Here is a 23,399-nt window from a genome sequence, read left to right as displayed (position 1 = left end):
TTTTTAAAAATATAGGCATTTACAGTTAAAAATTACCCTCTATGCTCTGCATTAGCTGCATATTATAAATTTTGCTATTTTTTTTTATTTTTATTAATCTCAAAGTATTTCTAGTTTACCATATGATTTTTTTTTCTTGGACACATTGGTTCTTCAGCTGCCCATAATTTAATTTTCACATATTTGTGAATTTCCTTAATTTCTTTCTGTAACTGACTTTTAATTTATTTCCATTGTGATCAGAGAAAATACTTTGTATGTTTACAACTCTTAATTTTAGTAAGACTTGTTTTATGGCATTATGTATGGTCTATACTGGAAAATGTTCTATGTGCACTTGAGATGAATGTGTATTCTGTTGTTGGATGTAGTGTTCTATAGATGGATGTTAGGTCTAGTTTGGTTTCTGAAAGAAAGGTAACAAAATAAGGTTTCAGTGTCTAAGAGAATTCAAATAGAGTCAAGACTGTCTTGGAGGTTACTCCCATGTAAGCTTCACCTAGTGTTTCAGTTTGCTAATGCTGCCATTTTGCAAAACACCAGAAATGGATTGGCTTTTATAAAGGGGGGTTATTTGGTTACAAAGTTACAGCTTTAAGGCCTCCTCAGAAGTAGCTTTTGTATCCATATTTCTACCAAAATCTCTTTAAAGCAAAAAAAATATGGAATGTTTCACGAATTTGCGTGTCATCCTTGCGCAGGGGTCAGGCTAATATTCTCTGTATTGTTCCAATTTCAGTATATGTGCTGCTGATGTTGAATGTGTCATTGCAAACTGGAAGAAAGTTGATCCTTATTGTAAAGTGGCAGAGAATTTGGCAAAACTGGGTCCTGGTGTTGGATGGAAGGCAGCATTTGAGAGTGACGAGCTGGGATACTTAGCTGAGGAGATTTTGAAACTAAAAGTTGAAGATGTAGCCTGGCTTCTCCTTGCAGCTTATATAAAATGCAAATGGAAAGGGATAAGCTGAGAAATGAACTCTTGGGTTCAAAAAAACCAGAAGCTGCAGCTTACAGAGACAGTTTGAAGATGACCACTGAAAGCTGACACTGACATTTTGGAGAATGCCATTTTGAAAGGCAACCTGGGAGCAAGCAGATGCCAGCCACGTGCCTTCCCGGCTAACAGAGATTTTCTGGATGCCAATGCCTTTCTCCACTGAAGGTACCCTATTGTTGATGCCTTACCTTGGGCATTTAATGGCCTTAATACTGTAACTTTATAACCAGATAAACCCCCTTTATAAAAGCCAATCCATTTCTGGTGATTTGCAAAATGGCAATATTGACAAACCAGAACACCTAGATATACCAAATTAACAGTAGTCCCCAAAACCTTAATGAATACCCAGATTCCTATTTGAGACTCTATGAAAGTTTCATTCACTAAATTTATTCTTCAGAAACATAAATCCTTCCAAGAACTTCTATGCCATCTAAGTCCCAAAACCCAGAGGCAACAGCCTCTTCAAGAACATCAACCAGATGTGTCTCCTTTTCTCATGAAGTTGACCCACCTTATCAACATGAACAAGTTAGGGTGGTCACTGCCTAGACATCTCTGAGGATCAGGAAGGTTATTAAACTAGAAGAAGGGGTAGCAACAGACAAGATGGAGTTTACAAAGGCTGATGAATACTGAATCTCTATAAATTTTCTTTTTCTTAGTTGTTAGGGTATTAGAATAACTAGAAGGAAAGAATTGAAATGATGGAACTGTAACACATAGCATCCTTTGAAATTTGTTCTATAGCTACTTGTTCAATTGTAATTTGAAAGCAATCACCTTTTTATATGTATGTTATATTTCACAGTTAGGAAATAACTGATACTATGTAATGTAACTCATAACAACTATGGAAATTTCCTATATAACTACTTATTAAATCATACTTTGAAAGATATTATTTTTTGTATATATGTTATATTTCACAATAAGGAAATAACTGAAACTGCGGACCTGTAACCCATAATATTCTTTGAAATTTGCTCTCTAACTACTTGTTAAAGTGCATTTGGAAACTTAAAAATATAAAAAAATTTTTAAAAAGACTCCAGTTATAGGATTATGATGATCCTGTTTGAGTTGGGCCACACCTTAATTCACACCTACAGGAATGGATTAAGTTGAAGAATGTGTTTTTCTAAGGTACATAGCTCCAAACCACATGCCTGTCCTTTGCTTTCAGCCTGAATTACTGAATTCTCACATCCCTAACAGACATATATATGATAAGTGCAGTGAATCTAATTATCTTAAACCTGTTCACCTTATAACTATTCCTGTTTCACTTTTATTCAAACCACAGGCCACAAAATTCTTACCAAGAGTTTTTCTGGGAAAACCAAACCAAACCAGACTATATGTATTTTTTTTTTACTGAGTATAGCATGTAAGGCAAAATTTTTAGTTACTGTGCATTTATGGTATATGTAATGATAGATTCCATAGTTTTGAAACATAAAGATTTCTGAAAATAAAATTTTCAATAAGGATTATTTTTATATTATGAATAACCATCTGACTTTTTAATATTTTAACATAAATGTGTTTGTTCATTTGTTATTTTTTTTGTTGGTTGATTTGTTCATTTATCATGTGTGTGGTATAGTTTTGCCTGTTATGCCTTTTTCTTTTACCTTCCTGAACCATTCGATTGCACATACCATTGATCCCTACTCTCATTTGGAGTTTCCTCAAGAGGATTTTTATATTTCATACCTCATATTTCCCACTACACTGCCTCTTTTTCAACATAAGGAAGATAGCATTTTTATTACCAGTGTATTATTTTAAGTTGACCCAAATTACATTGTACCTGGATGGCATTCATTTCTCAATGTTTCTCTAGTGATTTTAGGACCATTTCTAGTTTCCCAGTTTCCATGCTGTTCTATTGATTTTATTTAGTTTGCTGGAGGAAGATTTTGTAAATTTGCATTTATGTCCATATCTTTCCCAGAAATGCTATGGTTAATTTCCAATTATTCTTCCAGTTTCAATATTGAATGGATTATTTTTCAAATGTATTTCATTTGTATCACTAATTCCTTCATTTATTCATTTGTTTGGCTAAAATTTTTCTGAGCACCTAATTTATGTATGGTTCTTTGAAAGAAATGAATGCAAAACCATCCTTGTTTTGCTTGGGTCTTAATTCTTACGTTACATATGAACAGTCTGACTATTTTCTTAAATTCGATATTGCTGTTTGGGTAATATTTTATATGGGTAAAATTTAGAACCCACAGGTTTGAAACATGACTGGTATGTCAGAGGAACAGAAGAGGCATATGCCAATTATCTCAAATATTGGGAAGAACGATGTTCCTATGAATTTAACAAGAGAGCAATAATATAAAATAACATACAGGCTGGTTTGGTTCAGTTTTCCCAGAAAAACTCGGAAAGAATTTTGTGGCCTGTGGTTGGATAAAAAGCTAAATAGGAATAGTTATAAGGTGAACAGGTTTAAGATAATTAGATTCACTACACTTATCATATATATGTCTGTTAGGGATGTGAGAGCAATACTTCCAGTGAAAAGAATATGTGGTGTGTAGGTGCCCAATAAAAGTCTGCTAATATGTTGCCCAAAAGATGTCTGCAAATATGGAGAGATAATGTGATTTAGGTATACTGCTTATTTCCAAGTGTGTTAGACAGGGTTCTTTAGAGAAACAGAACTGACAGGGCATTAAGAGGTTTATTATTAGAATTGGTTCATGCAACTCTGGGGATTAGCAATTCCAAATTCCATAGGTCAGAACAGGCTGCAAGTTGAAAACTCCAATGAAGGTGGGGTTGAATTTCCCAGAAATTGATTGACTGAAGAAGAGGCAGGAATTCTTTTTGACATCTGAAATCCACAGTTCTGGCTTTAAGACCTCCAAATGACAGGATAAGGTAACTCTCCTCATTGGTGGGAGTAATTTCCTTTGTTTGATTATAGATTCAGTCAGCAATGGATGCAGTCAACTACTGATGCTAATCCATCTACAATACCCTCACAGTAACAATTATGCCAGTGCTTCCTTGACCAAGCAACAGGGCACAACAACCCAGCCAAATTAACATGTGAAAATAACCATCACACCCAGGCTACACCATTTATGGGAAAACCCAATGCCTGAGCTCTGGTCAGAGGATAGAATGTCCCCACTGAACCTCACTGGTACACTCCTTCATTAACTGGAATCTGTGACACAGCAAGGTTTTTCATGTCGTCGATGTTGTCAGTCTCGTTTATGTCTCTGATACTTAAACGCTGCACTGATTGCTTTCACTGAGGGTCATGGTTCTCTCGAGCTGTGGTATCAAGATGTTGTCCTTTTATGGCTGGCCTCTTTTTAAGTCAAATTTCATTGACCTGTTTTTTTAAGCATTTAAAATCCTCGGGGATCCTTGAAAATTACTTTTGGTTTTTGAGTTTCATAAGACAGTTTTAAGGATCTTATTTTCCAGAGACTAAATGGAAACTTTCAGTATTGTTCGCCTCTCTACATCACTCTACTTAAACATTCTAACACATGTTTTAGAATTATGTAATGATTTTTATTACACTATGAGCAATTGAACATCCTACTGCTCTACCTTGGTGCTGCTCAGCAATATTCCCACTCACTTCTTTCAGGGCACAGAGGAGGATTGTACTTTGTCATTCCTTTGAAGTTAAACATAACCATGTGACTTGCTTCGGCTAATAAAATACAAGCAGTATTATGTCATCCCTTCTCTGGGCAGAAGCACTTCAGAGTCAAGGCACAATTCTCTACCCTCTCCTTTCTCCTGCAGTGGCCACTGCTGTGTTGTTCCAAGTGGTAGAACCCAACACTTTGTTCAGATATGGCCACATAAAGTAAGAAATAGACCTTTGTTGGGTTAAACAACTGGGATTTTGGAATTGTTTTTACTGCAGGAAATTTATAAATTCCAAGACTGTCCCAAATATATGGTGTTGGGCATAGGGTGATTAAGCAGTGGTTATATAGGAATTAAAAATACACTAACTAGATTAACAGTTTGTCACTATTGGGATATAATCACATGCTTTAGCAGTAACTGATGGTTTAAAATACTTTCATACTTTCAAACATACTCTTTTTCATTGTTTTGAATTTAAGATCATAAATTTATTTTTGAAATTGAATTTAAGTGACTCATACTCTATGGAATATAAATATATCACTAAATACTTCCACATATATTGAGTTAGATAAATTGGAAATATCAAAGGAGTTCTTTCCTTGAAGATATTTAGAAATATTGGTGTAAGATTTGGGGAGTAGGGTGTTTTCTAAAGGTTGCCTGACTAAATACAACTTGGTTTATATTACTCTCCTATCAATATTTATATTATATTAAAGGTTTACTGTACACATAGGATGCTTATCCATTTTGAGGCTGACTACATTTTCATTTTGAACCATTTAACAAAAACTTGCTGTTGGTTGGATTTAATAAGTTCTTGAGAAATTTGGTTGTATCTCCAGATTCATAATATCACACTAAACCAGATTCAGCATTTTATTATAGAAAGAGTGGAGTCACATATCTGAGGCCTTTTTGAAATGGGATAGAAAAAACCCAGAAGTAAAATGCTAATGGAAGAGACAATCTTCCTCTGCCTGCCTGCATTTGAAATAAGGGTATATTTAACTTACAGAAGAGCAGACATATTTATAATAGCCAGAGATAAAATGTTGTGTTCTTCAATTCCTCTATTAATTTCTTTCTGTTGCACCCACTGCCAAAAAGTGTACTGTTGCCAATAAGTGAATTAAATAAAAAAAAAAAAAGTTCCACCATGTATGTTGCATATGGCTTTTCGAAAACTGTTTATCTAAAGTATACTGTGAAGTATTATCTAGTCTGGGTTTTTCCTATTCTACTTAGACTCCAAGGCAAAGATAGCATTAGATTTTAAATACTTAAAATTTTTGTTAGAATACATTTAATACTCAGAAGAAGATCAGCTAAATGCCACCTCAACAATGTCTTTGGAACAGAATTGTTGCATGCATCCAACCAGGAAACAAGAGAGAGGTGGCCAAGAAATATGAAGCATACTTTTCTACTTATATACTCTGAATGAATGACAATGAGCAGATTGAAACATTTTGCTTTGAAATATATGCAACATTTTCCTTTTTAAAAAGTTAGATGGTGTATTTCAAAAAAATAAGCAGTACAAATGGAAGGAACAGTGCTCAATAGGTCTGGGTTAAATTATTCAGTCTGGGTAAACAACTTCCATATTTTTAATGACATTTTAAAAGTTAACACTAAACTTCTGTCTGAGTTTCTTCAGATATTCAAAGGGGATAATAAGACTCGTTTCACATTTTTATGAATTTTAAATGTAACAATAAATATGAAAGTGAATGGCAAAAGTCCATCACACATTGGGTAATGAGTAAATGTCAAATTTTAGATTTGCTTCTCAGGAAAATAACTACTTAAGGATAATAGCCATCCTTAAATATCCTGTGGAATGTAAATAATCACAGTGGTTTTTATTAAACATAGTGAAGTCCAAGCCTCTAAAGATAGTTTAATTATTCCAACCTTATCTGGATGAATTACTACTAAAGACAGCTAATATCTGACATTTGTACATTGCTTTACATTTTCAAAGAAGCATCCCATTTGGTACTGTGTTTTCACCCCCATTGCAGTTAGAGCTGTGATATTCAACAGAGGTCTTCTCTCCGTATTAACCATCTACCATCTACCATTCCAACATTCTGAACACCCCAAGTGATCAGTTAATACCCCCACTGCAAGTTGTGGGCAGAGGAAAATTGTTCTCAAAGAGCAACTGATTTCTACAATGGTTCTACACATTTTTCACTGGGTTTTCTAATCCTATACATTGTTTAGATTTGTTCAGAGCTCTATTTCATCTCCCTCATTACACACAAATATCAACCCATTCCAGTTGTCTGAACTCAGTTTCCAAGTATTTCCAAGGCACCCAAATTGGTCATTTGGAACCAATGGGTGACCAACTAGCAAATCAACAAGCTTCACTCAATTCATCAGTTAAGATCTGGAAAGAATTTTGGCTGCTCCTTGCCAAAGGGCATGGAGTGGAGTCATGTCCTGGGATCTTAGATAACAGTCTTACTTTAGAAGCTGCCAGTTTGTCCTGAGTCCCCCCCCAAGGGATTCTCCATCCCTCAACTCCTATTTACAGTCTCAGATGAGTCTTTTCCTTTAACTCACCTGGCCCTCTGGAATTCCTTTCACACTCTTCTCTACCCGTTTTATGTTCAACTACAGGTCATATTTCCTCTGAATGGATTTTCCTTGGTAATTTCCAAACCTGACATTTTTAATGTTCTCATCATGTATTTCCAGAAATATGCCCACTGAGGTCAGATTCACTGAGATCAGATATGTCCTTTCAGGGAAATATCCTTTCTTGCTCTATCACTGCTTTGAAAAAGTTCTCAAGAAACTGACCAATGATCTATTTACTGTGAAAATATTTCAGATCTGATTTACTAATCATTTGACACTGTGGGCACTTTCTATTCAACATATTCTTTCGATTAGATGCTGTTGCACCCTCCTAATTTTCTTCCTATTCCTCTGGTCATTTCCTATTTGTCTCCTATGCACGCTAATCCTTCTAGCCTTCCCATCAATGTAAGTGTTATTCTAAACTAGGCTCTTGGCTCCCTTTCTACCCCCATTGTATGCACTCATTTACTTCTTAGGCTTCAGTTTCTTTTACTTACTGAGACTACAGATCTAAACCTACAGCATAATCTTCTCCTGAGCTCCATGTTTGTATGTCCACTGCCTATTGCATCTCTTCATTTATAAAAGTAAATCCTTGATCATCACTTCTCACCTATTCCCTGCCCCTACCTTGCTCCTCTTCCCATTTACCTAATTTCAGAGATGGGCTTCCCCGTCCACCTGGTTGCCCAACATATAAACTTGAAGGTTACCTGTATTCTTGATGTTCATTTATCAACTATATTCAATGAATCAGAGACCTACTGCTTCTCCCACTTAAAAATCTTGCAATTCTCTATAATTTCCTTTGTCCCCAGTATCTATCCTCGCATATAAATCAACCTTATTAAATCTCATCTTTTTCCTCATCTCTAGTTCTATCCCCTTTAAAGCCATTTTCCAACTACATTCAGGGTAATTATTTTTAAAGGCAAATACCTGTCTTACCTCCCTACTCAAATCCTTTAAGTATTCTCCCTTTTGCTTTGGGATCAAGACCAAATTCTCTAAAGAGCCAACAGGAATTTTCATGACTTGATCCCTGCATAGGTCTTTAGTTTTATCAAATGCCATTTCCATTCTCAGATTCAATCACACAGCTCTAAAGAACTTCTTTTTAGTTTCTTAAATTCATGATGTTCTTGATTACCACTAGACGCTCCTACAGTATTCTACTATATTTTCCTGTCCAACTTCTACATATTCTTTATGTCTCTGCATTAAAGTCACTCCCTTTAAGAGAGGAATTCACTATGTCTCCCCAAACACCCTTTCTTGCCCTTATAAGAGCATTCTCCACTCTTTGTTTTTGTTTTAATTTTTTTGTTTACAAAAGTTGAGTGTATTTTGCTCATTTTCATGTCTCCAGAACTTAGGAGAGTATCAGAGACATTGAAGAAAGGGTCTACATACTGCATTAATAAATACTTCTATGATAGAAATAATCCATTATAATCTCACATCTTGATTACCCAAGAAAAGTGAGTTGGGCTATAAATTTAAGAAAATAAAACAGCCTATATGCACAAATGATATGTAATGTGGTTATCATAAGTCAAATACATACAAATATCCTTGCATAATATGCAGTGTTGGGTAATGATTTTGACATTTGACAGTCCATTGCTTGAATGACAAGTCCTTCACTAACTACCACGTAAGCTAAGCAAGTTACTTGTAAGGAAAACACCTTATGGTATCAGAAAAAGAAAAATTAGATTCTGTTTTTCCTAATTTGAAAAAAAATATGTTCCCTGGGAATCACTTTTCATAAATCCACAATAATGGAAAGTACTACCACCAATACTTGTTTTAGTATTTACCATTCTAGATACAACACCATACTCCAAAATAAGGCATTCAACATGCATCTAACATAGTCATCACTGACCATTATTACCCTAAATAACAAGATGAAAACTGAGACCCCAAAGATGATTGTTTTCAATTCACAAAATTCAATTTTTGGTCAAAGATACAAACACACTCAATTCAATCAGCAGTCCAGTATCTTTGTACACATAAAATGACAGATTATCAGAACATTTTATATCCCCTTTCTTGACCCAATTGTCTTGTCAGCTATGAACATGACAACTTGAATTCTCTGATTCCCAGAGTAGCAGCATCTTTGAATTAAGAAGGTACCTCCCAAAACCTTTGGCTTCTGTAACCCATGAGTGTGCTCTCTAGCCACCCTGTGCACACACTTGCTCACAATGTTCTGACACCTGGGGGTACGGGTAAAGTCAACTGCAAACCACCTTTCTCTTTAGTTTGCTTTGGGAAATGTAGACAATAAGGTGATTCTTACCAAATTTTACTCTAAGTATTAAGTAATATTGTCCTAAAAATTTCAAGTTTTGAATTGTGAATATACTTCATAAAAAGGACATTTACTGTTCATTATAAAGATTAATATAAAACAGACAGCCTAAATATATGAACCTCAAGAGTAATACAGAAACACTAATTGCAAGTTCAGTGGAGTTAAATTTTAGCTCAGCCTGAGGACGGTCCTTCTAACAGTCAATGCTGATAAAAGATTAAAAACTTTTGAAGTAATGAGTTTTCTGTCACTAAAGAGGTTCACACAGCTGATGGACAGGGCTCTATAGTGAACCGCTTGAGTGATTTTACTAGAGGACATTCAGGAAAAATTCTACCTCGAGACTGAAATCCTGTGATCATCACATAATATTAGTAAAATATAGCCCACAACCTGGGGCAATAGGCACTAAATCTTGCGCTTACAGGATGTTAGCAGTGATGACAGAAATAAAAATAATGAGGGGCATTTGGAAGATGATTTAGAGCATACAAAGGGATTTCATGCAAAGTTTAATTCTCACGCCCACCCTGCAGGAGAGTTATTATAACTATCATTGCTATGATAGATATGGAAACTGGAGCTCAGCAAAGATAATCTATGATTATCTAATAAGTGATGAAAGTGAGTCCTGATTCAAAACCTTGTCTTTCAAAATCACTTGTTCCTTCTACTACATGATTATTATGATCATGGACAGGCAATTTAAAATTTTTGTAAGCAGTTCTCCTGGGTTTCCTTTGCCTAAAAAAAAAAAATCACAGAAAAGATTTTGAATTTATGGAGAAGTCTGCATGCAAGTATTTTCACACCATATCTCAGTTTAACTCCCTAAGGGTTTCTGTGCTCTTTGGCATGGCCTGCTTTGGCATTATCATGTCATTAGCCCCCTGGGAAAGGTCCCAGTCCATTTCCCATGATGTAATGCACTGTGGCATTACTCCCCAGTCACATCCATTTCTGAAAGGGTCAGCATCACTTCTCAAGGCCCTCGGGGAGACCAAGAGCACGGGAACTGCTGATCTGCCCATTTGCCCTGGTCACACTCATTATCAGATTAGGAAGGCAGGATCGTTTCAAATGTGCTGCTTCAGGGCTTCCTGTGGATCAGAATTTTTAATCTCCTTATGCATCTCATTTTGGACTGAGCTGGTTGCCACCATCCAATGCCCAGTACTTCAAGTTTGCTGCTGTGGATTAAATTGTGTCCCCCCACAATATATGTTCAAGTCCTAATCACCCCTGTTCCATGAATGTTTTTCAATTTAGAAATAGGATCTTTGAAGATGTCATTAGTTAAGGTGAGGTCATACTGGATTGGGGTTGGGGGGAGGCCCTAGTCCAATATCACCAGTGTCCTTATAAGAAGGTGAGAATTGGACACAGACAGAGAGACCCCAAGGGGGAACTACATGTAGTTGAAGACAGCAGAATGTGGAGTGATGCGTGTACCAGCCCAGGAACGTCCAAGATTGCACACAAACACCAGACTCTAGGAGAGGCAAGCAAGGATTCTGCCCTAGGTCCTGCAGAGAGAGCACGACTCGCTGTGATTTTGGACCTCCAGATGCCAGAACTCTGAGACAATAAATTTCAGTTGTTTTAAGCCACATAGCTCATGGTACTTTGTTCCAGCAGCCCTAGGAATCTATGGTGCCAATGGGGCAAGACAGACTTCTTTAACCCTTTAAGAAACACTTGGTGTGTAACTCCCCATAGAGAGCCAGCCTGAGTTCATTTTTTCCTCCACCACTTGTCCCACTCCATCCCCATTCCTCAACCCTGAAGAGAAGGATTTGTTTAATATAATAGTATCAACTTATAGCCCATTTTAATATGGAAATAGAACTAGTTCGTTTTTCTTTCTTTTGCTAAAAAGAATACTGTAAAACAAATATGCCCCTTCAACATCTATCCAATACTGAGGAAAGGGGAACCACATTTTAATGATCCACAGCTTTGGATTTAATGTTCCAACAAGCTTAATTATGCAAGAAACAAGAGGGCAATAGGATTATAAGTTGATTAATAGTTTTTCTGTTGTTGTCGTTTTTGGTGTTTTTCTTCATGGACATAGGAGTAAAATGAGTGTGACTGTGAGAACTCACAAGATCACTGGGGAGCAGCTTCAAATGAAGTGGAGAGTCCCCCAATGTCTGGGAGCTCATGGCGAGGTAAGTTGTCCTAGAATTATATTGGAAGGGTCATATGACTCAATCCAGGGAAACCACAAGGCAAAAGGGATGTTTTTGAGTTTGCAGAAGTCATGCAGAAGCTAAATCTTTAAAGCCTGTCTCCAGCCTTCAGTGGAGAGGGAGAGACTTTCCATTGCCTGCCCTCAATTGACCTTCCCTTCTCTGCCCCAGGAAATACGGCTTCATCTGTAGCAGCACTTCACCTGCAGATAGTTTATGTGCACATCCCCACCGCAATCTTCCGCAGGATCTGTAAGTTCAAAAAGGGCGCCCTGGAGGCATGGAGGGTGATGGTGAGAAGTCCAGATGCCTCTCCTCAGAATACTAAACCAAACCAGCTGGAGATGCCTGTCAGGGGACAATGATTACTGACACCCAATTTATAAATACATCAAAGTTATCTGATTAAAAATGAAAATAGCAAGAAAATGGCTTTTCTGTCTTGTCGAAACTGTAATCTGAAGTATTTAGATGGTTAGGATTTATAGGAATTCATTTCACTAATCCATTCAAAATAAGCATTGAGTGCCTGCTTTATGCCAGGCCCTTTTATAGGTCCTGTGGACGGAGGAATGAACAAGACACACGGGTGCCTGATCTCACAGTACTAACTTCCTAGAGCGTGTTGACAGAAAATGAGCGTGACAATTCAAATAGTGCTGTCAGGACAATAAGACAGGATGATATACTATAGTTCAAAAAGGGGACAGTCTTCTGAATCTGGGATCAAAGCATTCCTGGAAGAGGTGCTGATGAGTACAAACTAGGAACAGGGTCGTCATGTTTAAGAAAAAGAAAGAAACTGAAGCTAGAGGGCAAAGAAGAGCATAGTAGGAAATTAGATCAGCAAAGGAGGCAGAAGCCAGAACACTCAGAGCTTTGCAGGTCAGCATAAGGGGTTTAGATTTTATTGTAAATGCAATGAGAAGCCATTGGTGGCTTTGAGGCAGGGAGAGAGTGTGATCTAACATAGGACTTTCCTTTCTGTTTTGTTTTGTTTTAATCTCTCTTGCTACAAAGGGAAGAACTTTTGAGCAGAAATAGGGAGATTAGTTAGAAGGCCATTAAACTGTCTGCAAAAGAGATAATAGTGGCTTAACTTGAAGGTGGTCTCAAGGAAGAAAGGGAGGGAGGCAGGGAGGGAATTCGGCCTCTGCACAGAAGCTAAATATGCTGGAAGATTCATGAAAATTACAAATGACCTGTAAAACAAAATAAGACAAAACAAACTAAAGCGGGGCACCCAGGGAGGATGGCTCCGTGTGGCGAGGGGCACTCTGATGCGTGAAGCTCAGCGGTACCCGCCCCACCCCAGGCTCTCTTTGCGCGATGGAAAGAGGAGAGGTGAGCATTCCATTGTAAAGTGGTTTAGATTATCCCACTGTATGGCTGCACCAGTTCACATTCCCACCAGCAACGAATGAGGTGCTCCTGTTTCTCCACAGCCTCTCCAACATTTGTTATTTTACATTTTTAAAATAGCAGCCATTTTAGTGAATGTGAAATGGTGTCTCATTGTGGTTTTGATTTGCATTTGCCTGGCTAATGATGTTGAGCGTCTTATCTTTTCATCTGCTTTCTGGACGTCTGTGTATCTTTGTTGGAGAAATGTCTCTACAAGTCTTTTGCCCATTTTTAAAAGTGGGTTGTTTGTCTTTTTGTTGTTCAGTTAAAAGATTTTTTTTATAAATACTGTATATTAATCCTTTATTGGATAGCTGGTTTCCAAATATTTTCTCCCTCTGTGTAGGATGTCTTTTTACTTTCATGACAAAGCCCTTTAAGGAAAAAAAGATTTTTGTTTTGATGAGGTCCCATTTATTATTGTTTCTCTTGTTGTGTGTGCTCCGGGTGTAAAGTCTAAGAAGCCATTGCCTAACACAAGGTCTGGAAGATGCTTCCCTACATTTTCCTCTAGGAGTTTGATAGTTCTAACTCTAATATTTAGGCCTTTGATCCATTTTAAGTTGAGTTTTGTGTATTGTGTGAGGTAGGGGTCCTCCTTTTTTCAAGTGGAGATCCAGCTGTCCCAGCACCATTTGTTGAAGAGATTATTCTTTCCCATTTGAGTAGTCTTTGCCATATTGTCAAAAATCAGTTGGTTCAGTGGCTAAGAGATTTCAAATAGAGTCAAGAGGTCATTCTGGAGGTTATTCTTATGCATTATATAGTTTCTGGTGTATTAAACTAGCTAGAAGGAAATACCTGAATCTGTTAAACTGTAATACAGTAGACTTGATTCTTGATGATAATTGTATAACTGTATAGCTTTAATCATGTGATTGTAAAAACTTTGTGACTGACACTCCCTTTATCCAGTGTATTGACAGATGAGTAATAAAATAAGGACAAAAAACACATAAATAATAGGGGGAGACAAGGGGTATGGGATATTTTGGGTGTTCTTTTTTATTTTTAATTTTATTCTCTTTATTTTGGAGGAATGAAAATGTTCTAAAATTGATAGTGGTGATGAATGCACAACTATATGATGATACTGTGAGCCATTGATTGTATTCTTTGGATGGATTATATTGTGTGTGAATATATCTCAATAAAATTGCATTAAAAACTAAAAAAAAAAATTATCCCACTGTAAAGAATGTGGAAAGTAAGGATCTGTTTACATTTCAAACCCATTTGGCTACCCCAACACTACCAAGGAAACTTTTACTCCCCGAGTTTCTCAGGCTATAACAAATAAACATGTAATATAAGCCTACGTATAGCATATAGTTATAATTGTTCAGGATCAAAGAACAGAGCTGGGTTAAGAGAACAGGTGGTGCAGAGAGGAGGTGTGATTTTATTACTGATGATCATGAATGTGCTCATTAATAAAGTGACCTCTACGGAGAGATGTGGGAAAACGAGGGAGTAGGATATGCAGCCCACTGGGGGAGAGAGCATGCCAGAGGAAGGGAGCAGAAAGACCCATTTCTGAGGAGTGAATGCCTGGTGCATTTGAGGAAATGCAAACCCAGAGGGGTTGGAGCAGAACAATCATAATAGAAAGCAGCAGCAGAAGAAAAGAAGGTAGGTTCTGCTGAGAAACCTCCCTAAAGCATGGGAGGGTTCTGAGCAGAGGAGTGTGATATCTGTTCTACATTTTAGAGGATCATGCCATTAGCTCTGATAAGAATAAATTGCAAGGGAATTGGGGCAGAAGCAGAAAGGCTTGTTGCAAGGTTACGGAAATAATCTAGATAACGATTGTTCTGGTTTGCTAATGTTGTCATTATACAAAATACCAGAAATGTGGTGATTTATTTTGGTACAAAGTTAAAGTTATAAAGCCATAAAACTGTCCAAATTAAGGCATCAACAAGAGGACATCTTCACTTAAGAATGGCCAATGGCATCTGGAAAACCTCTGTTAGCTGGGAAGGCATGTGGCTGGCATCTGCTGATCCTTTGCTCCAGGGTTCTGGTTTCAAAATGGCTGTCTCCAAAAAGTCTCTGGGCTTGTCTCTCTTAGCTTCTCCAGAGAAACCTCTGATCTAGTGTCTGCAAACATCTCCAAGCATCTGCAAGTGTCAGCATCAGTGTCAGCTCCTAGCTTCTCTCCAAAATGTCCCTCTCAGCTGCTCTTGGGGCACTCTGTCCTCTCTTAGCTTCTCCAGAGCAAACTCTGAGCCAGCATCTCAAAGCATCAGCGAGCATCCCTCCAGAAGCCTCTCTCAGCTGCTCTGCGTGTGAGCTCTCTTATAGGACTCCAGTGATTTAATTAAAATGCACCCTGAACGGGGCAGGGCCCATATCTCCTTGGAAACAATTTAATCAAAGTCCTCACCCACAGTTGATTGAGTCACATCTCCATGGAAACACGCAATCAAAAGATTAATGTCTGCCCTCACCAGATTGCATTAAAGAACAAGGCTTCTGGGGGACATAATATATAGAAACCGGCACAGAGGTGTTTTGGACCAAGGTGGGAACTGTGAAGGTGGTTACAAGTAGTCAGTTTGCAGATACATTTTGAAAGTAGACCTAAAGAGGGTTACAGAAGGGTTAGATTTGTCATGTGATAGAAAGGGAGAGGCACCAGGATGACTTCAAGTTTGGACCTAAGCAAATACATGTTACTATTTACTAACATAAAAAAGGTGACAAGGACCAGGCGACATGAGATCCGTGATAAATTCTTCACAAGGCGAGGGTGATGAAAATGGTTGTCCACAGAAATTTGTTTTAAACTTTAGAGATTTCTAATCTATTATGTTCCCTTCTATGCTCCTGTCATTAAAATCTGAATTAGGATTAATAATAATTTAGTAGAAATCCCTTTAGTAATTTTTGATAACATTTTTCATTCTCTCCTTATAATCCTTGCTTCCTTTTAAAGAATTGTGTTTTTCTTTCTTGTCATGGTTGTAATTTTCCTTTAAGGTGCCTCAAATACATGCTTATATTAATTAAAGCAATAAAGAAAATAAAACAATTTTCTACAGTTGTGCTCTTCCAGGCATGTCAAAGGTCCATCATACCTCCATATTCCAAACATTTTATACAATAGATTTTATTATAATAGATCAAAGAAAAGATTGAGATTTTTACTTTTGCTCATAAGGATATACACTTATGAACAAGAGGTTTTACATTTCTATTGTAAAATAATATTCTCTCACAGCAACATTTTTATAAGTGAATTATTTTTATTCAAGAATTGATGGCTTTAGAAGTAATTTACTCAGGTATTTATATCCCATAATATCTGAAAAATGTTCAAGGAAAATATTCCCCTGTTATATCAGTTTTTACTCCAATATTTATCCATACTTCAGGAAAGGCACACGGTAATTGAGTCTCTAGGGAAAGTACAGCACATTTTTTGATATAATGCACCCTGTAATTACAGCAAGGATGTCAAATGTGAGATGTCAATAAAGCAACTGTGGTAGTTTGAAGCTGTTATGTACCCCAGAAAAGGCCATGTTCTTTTAATCCATTCCAGTGGGTGCAGATCTCTTGTAGGTAGGACTTTTGATTAGGTTATTTCAATTGAAATGTGACCTGCCTCATTCAGGCTAGGTCTTAATCCTCCAACTGGGGTCTTTATAAGAGGATAAAACACATACAGAAGCAAAGAGATGAGATTCAGAGTGCACCAGAGAAGCTGAGAGAGGGAGGCACTGAAGCCAGAAGCTGGAAGCAGCAAAACCTGGGAGCAAAGGACCAGCAGACGTCACCATGTGCCTTCCCATGTGACAGAGAAGCCCCAGACCCCGGCAGCCCGTCTTCAGAGTCCAGGTATCGTCCTGTTGATGCCTTGAGTTGGAAATTTTTCACAGCCTAAGAACTGTAAATTGCAGGTTGATAAATCCCCATTGTAAAAACTAGCCCACTTCTGGTATATTGCATTTCATCAGCTTTACCACACCAAAACAGCAATATTTGAAATTAAAATGTTTCCAAATCTTATTACTATGAAGAAGAAAAAAGGAGAGATCATTTGTTACCTCAACTTATATCTCTGTCTGGCAAAAAGAAGTATTTTTCACATGAAGATCCCAGCCTAACTCTGGATTTCAGATTTAGGGGTGACCCCATTTGGCTACTGGGGAACAATTCATATAATGCTTACTACAGTTTGGAAACAGTTTAAAATCTTCATGAATAGTTTTACAAGTAGGGTAGCAACCAGTCTATTCACATGCATAAATTTCATTTTAGCAACGTTTCTTAACAATTTTACAAAGTACATATAGCAGAAAAGTACATCATTTTCCATTCATAGTTTTAAAATAACTGATTCTATGTTTTGCATAATTGCCACTGGTCTTTGTCTATATATGTACATAATTTACACTCTTATAATTATGGTGTGTATTTTATGTTCTATTTTTACTTATCATTACATAATAAACATATTTACATGTTTTTACATAGCCTCTATCAATTATAACTTAATCACTGCATAATATTTAATTGAGGAGCTTGTAATTTACTAAGTCATTTTTCATGTTAGATATTAACATTGTCTCTGTGTTTTGCAAATATGGAAAATATTAAAACACTATATCTAACTGTGTAATTTACAAGGGGTGACAGTGTGATTGTGAAAACCTTGTGGCTCACACTCCCTTTATCCAGGGTATGGATGGATGAGTGGAAAAATGAGGACAAAAACTAAATGATAAAACAGGGTGGGATGGGGGGGTGGAATGATTTCGTGTTCTTTTTTACTTTTATTTTTTATTCTTATTTTTATTCTTTCTGGTGTAAGAAAAATGTTCAAAAATAGATTGGGGTGATGAATGCACAACTGTATGATGGTGCTGTGAACAGTTAATTGCACACCATTGATGATTTTATGGTATATGAATATATCTCAATAAAACTGAGTTTAAAAAAACACTTTATATAGGTACACATCTACTTTTTTAATTTAAATTAAGAGGATTTCTGAATGAAACAATACATATGTGTTATGGCATATAATATTATCATTCTCTTCAAAGTTTATACTTCCATATCTAACTCATGTACATATCATTTTACTAGTCATACTAGAATTGAGCCAGAGTCTTTTAAAATTTACTAATACAATAGTTATAAACAATTTATTTGATGATTTTATGTAGATTGTTTTCCACATGTTACTTTACTATTGATGATAGTCTAATAATAAAGGTTATTCTATTCAGTTAACTATACATCTATTTTTTTTTCAGCTGTTATAGTTTTGACTGTTTTACTCTCTTTGGCTATAATTTTAATTCTTCTTCCAAGGTAAAATAAGCCATGATTTAAATTCCTGAGAATGAGTGGCAAATACCCTGCTGATGCTTAACAGGGACTCACTCTCTTTAATTAAATGTGAAAAATGTCCTTCCCTACAACTTTTGAACTATAATTACATCTAGGGTGACTGCAATTGTGATTGCTGAGAACATGCCCAGAAGACACAAATGGTAACGCTCCGCAGAGAGCACCACATCTTAAACTGAGACTTATGTTCATTCTGTCATTGAGCAAGACATTGTAGAGTCCCTGCTGGGTTTAAGCCCAGCTTGTTGCTGCTAAATCCCTACTGACCAGAGGCAGATAACTTCAGTTATATTTCAGATTTTCCATTGGCAAGTAAGGATAACTAATTTTAAATCCTATTATCCTTGTATACTGTTTTGAAAGAAATATATTAAAATGATTTTATAGAAGTTGGTATAGCTGATTTGTGCAGCAAAAATAATGCCATTTACCCTCTACATCTCTGCTATAGCAGCATAGAAGAGGGTAAAAAGTAATTATTTCTTAAGGCTACTGGGCCACCGTGAATAAGGAGTGCATGAGAACTGTTTAGGGCACTGACTGTTACAATATTTCTGGTGTTATTAACTATGTATACAACATGACAGATCCTTGGCAACGCTGGGTCAGAAACAAAAAGGAACAGGTAGAGATAAAGCCCAAGGGTCAGGAAGAAAGAAGAAATTTGGGTGCAATATGCATGACTTCCCATGATGTCTGGGGCCACCTAAATCTAAATTCCCAATATTGTACTGGCAAACATGTTCTAACAAAAAACACAGCCAGTTAGTGGAAAATTCAAGTGAAAGGAAAGTTTTGGGAATCAGGTCAGCTGGATGATATTAGGAGGGAAATGTGCATAGATTCTGGACTTCCAAGTTTCTTGGCCTAAGAAATATGGCTGGCATAAACAAAGAACAGCATGACTTTCAGCACATGAGTGCCGGCCGTGATATTTAGATCAAAGCATCATTTTTTTAGATGTTTTTGTATTACTAAGCACAGGGATTGAGTTTGAAATAAGAGAAAAGAATCTAGGCAGAAGCACATTCTTAGGGAATGATGAAAGTAGTGCATATTTGGAATTTCCTGGCATTTCAGACTTCAGCACGAGTGGTGTGTTGGTTGGTATGAAGTAGTGTTGGTTGGCACTAAGTGGCATGAAGTGTGTTGGTTGGCAGGAAGTAGACTTTGTATCAGGAATGAGGTAGCACAGAGTCTTACAGAAGCTGCTTCACCCCCTCTCTCAGATCACAGGAAGTAAGTTTAAGCCTTTGCTGATTGGGATCAGGGCCAACGGCCTCTTCCTAGCTGGCTGGCTGGCAATTTATGTAGGACCATGAGTTAATCCAAGTTACGCAGAGCTGGGGAAACAGCGCCAGGGCCAAGCCAGGGAGGCTTTGGTTGTTTAGTATGGATTTATTTAGCTGTGGTTTAAGTAAACTATAACTTAATATAAACTCTATATGTCCTCAAAAGCTCATGGCACTATCTGAAGAACACATGTAAGGATGGATGCTCATACCCCTTATTCCAAAATATGAAAATCAAGTTCATAAACTTCCTCAAATTAGCTACAGGATAGCTTATAACCCTAAATAATGGCAATTATTAGTTGAGGTGATAGACTTTTCATCCTTATTTTCTAATAATAATCATATTAATAGCAGTTAACTATTGAGAACTTACAATGCACAGACACTATTCTAAGCACCCTGTGTGTGTGTGTGTGTGTGTGTGTGTGTGTATTAACCTATTATTCTTCATAACAAAGCTATGGATTAAAAATTACTATTTTCCCTGTTTTACAGATGAAGGAACTGATTCACAAAGCAGTCCATCCGGTAAAATGTATTCTAGAGCATTATGGGAACAAATCGACTTTGTGAGTAATAGAAAAAATAATTGGCTTATTTACTCTAAAATCAAGGTACACCATGACCTATAATGCTTTTAGGGAAAGAGAGAAAGAGGATGCATAAGCAATTGGAACAATTTGTATCTTTTAAACAAAATATCCATGCAGCAAGCACATGGAAAAAAGGAAAATGCAATTAAGTATTTGGGAGTACACTTTTTAGTTTCAGGAAATGTGTGAAGTTAAATAATTTAAATTTTTTTAATTTAAAAATTTTCAAATTTAAATTATTTTAAATTCAGTAAAATCACTTATCTTTTTATATTTTGTGTTGCATATATTTATAATCCTTTATTACATTCAAATATTACTAAGAGATGTGGAAAAATCCATTAGATACCTATTTAATTGGGTTTTTCTATTATATATCTATCTTAAACTTTGGTTTGAAATATAAGGTCTCAAGGTAAAAATTAATATATTGATATAATCAAGTATATAGTCCTACTGATTTTGTAAATGTGTTCTGTATTTTTAATTTTTCTCTTTAGAAAATTCTATTTTTTCACCTTCTGATCTTGTTTCTTTCTTCATCAAGGTCTAGGAAATCATTTTAATTCCACAGTCTGAAGTAAATGCTTAGGACATTGCCTGCCACAAAATAAGCTCCCTAATAGATGCCAACTATTATCTTCATTTTTGTTGCTGTCTGCAAGGAAACATGGGTAACATGGATAATCTATTCACCAAACAGCCACTAGAGGGAGAGTAAATATGTTTGGCACATCATCATAACTGACACATTACAGTTTCAGGCTAAGGAGCTGGTGGAAAGATGCAAAAGAACAAAAGGTGGGAGCCCAAGACGTGGAGGATGGCACTATCAGGATACAACAGATACACATCACTGGGGACAATCCACTGCATTTTATGGGGCAAACAGCAGTTGACAAAAAAATAATAATAGAGCCATGTATTAGGAATAGCAGAGAATAACAAAAAGTTTCTAGCTTCTAGGTGTAAAAGTCTGCCCTCTTTGTCTCCATTTTGAAATTATTAAAGTGTCAGTGTTAATGAGATTTTTGCGGACTTTCAGCCTTGGTGCATAATTTGACTTTTAATGTTTGCTCTGGGTCAGGTTTGTTCAGTTTTTCTTCCTGTTCCAATTTTGTCCAACATAATTATAAGGATTCCCAGGAGCACTGACCAGGATATGCTAAATAAAAGGCACATTTCTCTAAGCAATAGAGACCTTTCATCAGCAGGGATGTAATAAATCTGTGAATCCTCATGAGCAAGAAATAATTTCAAGGAATGGCTGGCCACTGTTAATTAACCTACCACCCTGGAGAAGTACAAAGATAAACACGTTGCCTTGAAGTAATGGTACTCAAACTTGAGCTTGGATCCACCCCTAAAGATTCACATTCAAGAGGTCTGGGGTAGAGCCAGAAAATTTTCATTTTAACACATTCCCAGGTAATGCTAACAAGGCTAATAATCTGTGGACCACATTTTTTAGCATCAGGCTATTGTCGTGCAAGCTATTCTTTGACAAGCTGTTCAGTCAATTAAAGCAGCATCTGATGAAGCTCTATCATAGGTTTGATTCTAAAAATGGCCAGGGAACAGTAAATCTAAATTATGTTCTTTCACAAATGAGTATATTTGGTCATAAAGTTGAGAGAGTGTGTGTGTGGCTGGACAATTACCAGTCGATAACCATTATTTTAAAAAGATCTCAGTACACATGCTCTATAATTATGAATCAATTGTATTATCTTCACATAGTAAAGCTTACACATTACATTGAATTAGCTCCTCAGGGTACCAGTGCCCAATTGTTGGCTGAAGTGTTTGATTTTTCCTTTCAATTATTTTTCCCTAATTTCAAAACAAGAAATATTTTCTTTGTCTCTTTTAAATAAAGTCTCTTTGGCGTTCTTTGGCATTTTGCATTACTATTGTGTTTTCCATTTTTAATTAGCTAAAGTAGCCTAAAGGTATTATACAGAGTGTACCTCCTGTATTCTCCATAATCATAAGTATCATTGATATATTTAGCAGGTATTTGATAAGTTTGTGTAATTGTCTTGAAAACTAGGTGCTTGTTTTTTTATAATTATTTTAATATGGGTTTTATTTTGTGTGTTTTTTTTTTTAATAATACTGTCACGGTGTTCCACATTCCCCCCCTACAGAAGCCCAAGGTTCAGTTTATAAATCTTACTTCATATTCCAGAGTGCTGTCAGGTCCTATTTCTTCCTTTTTAATTGCCCTGTAATATTTCCCCTTTCCTAATTTTTTCTCCTAAAATTATTTGACTTTTAACTTCCGTTATTCATATTGGAATGTCTTTACCCAGCTCTTCATGAGCTTAGCAACAAAATAAATATGAAGATGGTGCCACTGCTTCAAGTGCCCCATCCCATTTCAGTGACAAGTGTCTGTTAGATTATGAATTAGTGTCACATAGCAAACAGGATTGTTTGGCAGAGTCCATTATTTTTCATCTGTTTTTGCTGACATTGAGAATACAGCTGTTTCTTCCACTTTGATTGAATTGGTCAGTCCATTTACAAGTAGAATAATGGATATGGAGACAAAACCTAATTACGGTGCTGTGTCATTGGAACATGTTGTTTTCCATGCCTATTGTCTGAGATCAACTCCAAGCCACGACTTCTAAACTCTGAATGTTAATTCTTTAATTCTAGTTAACAGCTATTTCAAAAATATGATTTTTAATCAAAGCCCAAAAACTAGAAAGAGACACTTCATATTTAGATGTGGATATTTATATCTAGTGTTAGAATATATGCCCTTTATTTTACTGCCTAGCAACCTATTCAGTGGCAAACAATATTCACTAATTCATTTTGTCATATTTAATTGCTTATTTATCTCTCCTGTCTTGTGATATCCTTTATCCTTGCAAAGTTAAAAAAAAATGGAACATCATGGAAGTGACTTTTAATTGTACAGGAAGTTCTTGTATTTGTTTATTTTTATAGTTT

At 36.4% G+C, this 23,399-nt stretch overlaps 1 non-coding gene across 1 annotated transcript; it reads right to left on the bottom strand.

The window, feature by feature from the left end:
• Window positions 1-656: 656 nt before the first annotated feature.
• Window positions 657-762, bottom strand: LOC119505838. The gene has a single exon (XR_005210873.1). It is a non-coding gene; the product is annotated as a U6 spliceosomal RNA (small nuclear RNA).
• Window positions 763-23,399: the final 22,637 nt, after the last annotated feature.

This window comes from Choloepus didactylus, chromosome 10 (genome assembly GCF_015220235.1).
Source record: "Choloepus didactylus isolate mChoDid1 chromosome 10, mChoDid1.pri, whole genome shotgun sequence".
NCBI lineage: Eukaryota > Metazoa > Chordata > Mammalia > Pilosa > Megalonychidae > Choloepus > Choloepus didactylus.
Note: the sequence above shows the minus strand (reverse complement) of the source record. Positions and strands in the feature narration are given on the sequence as shown.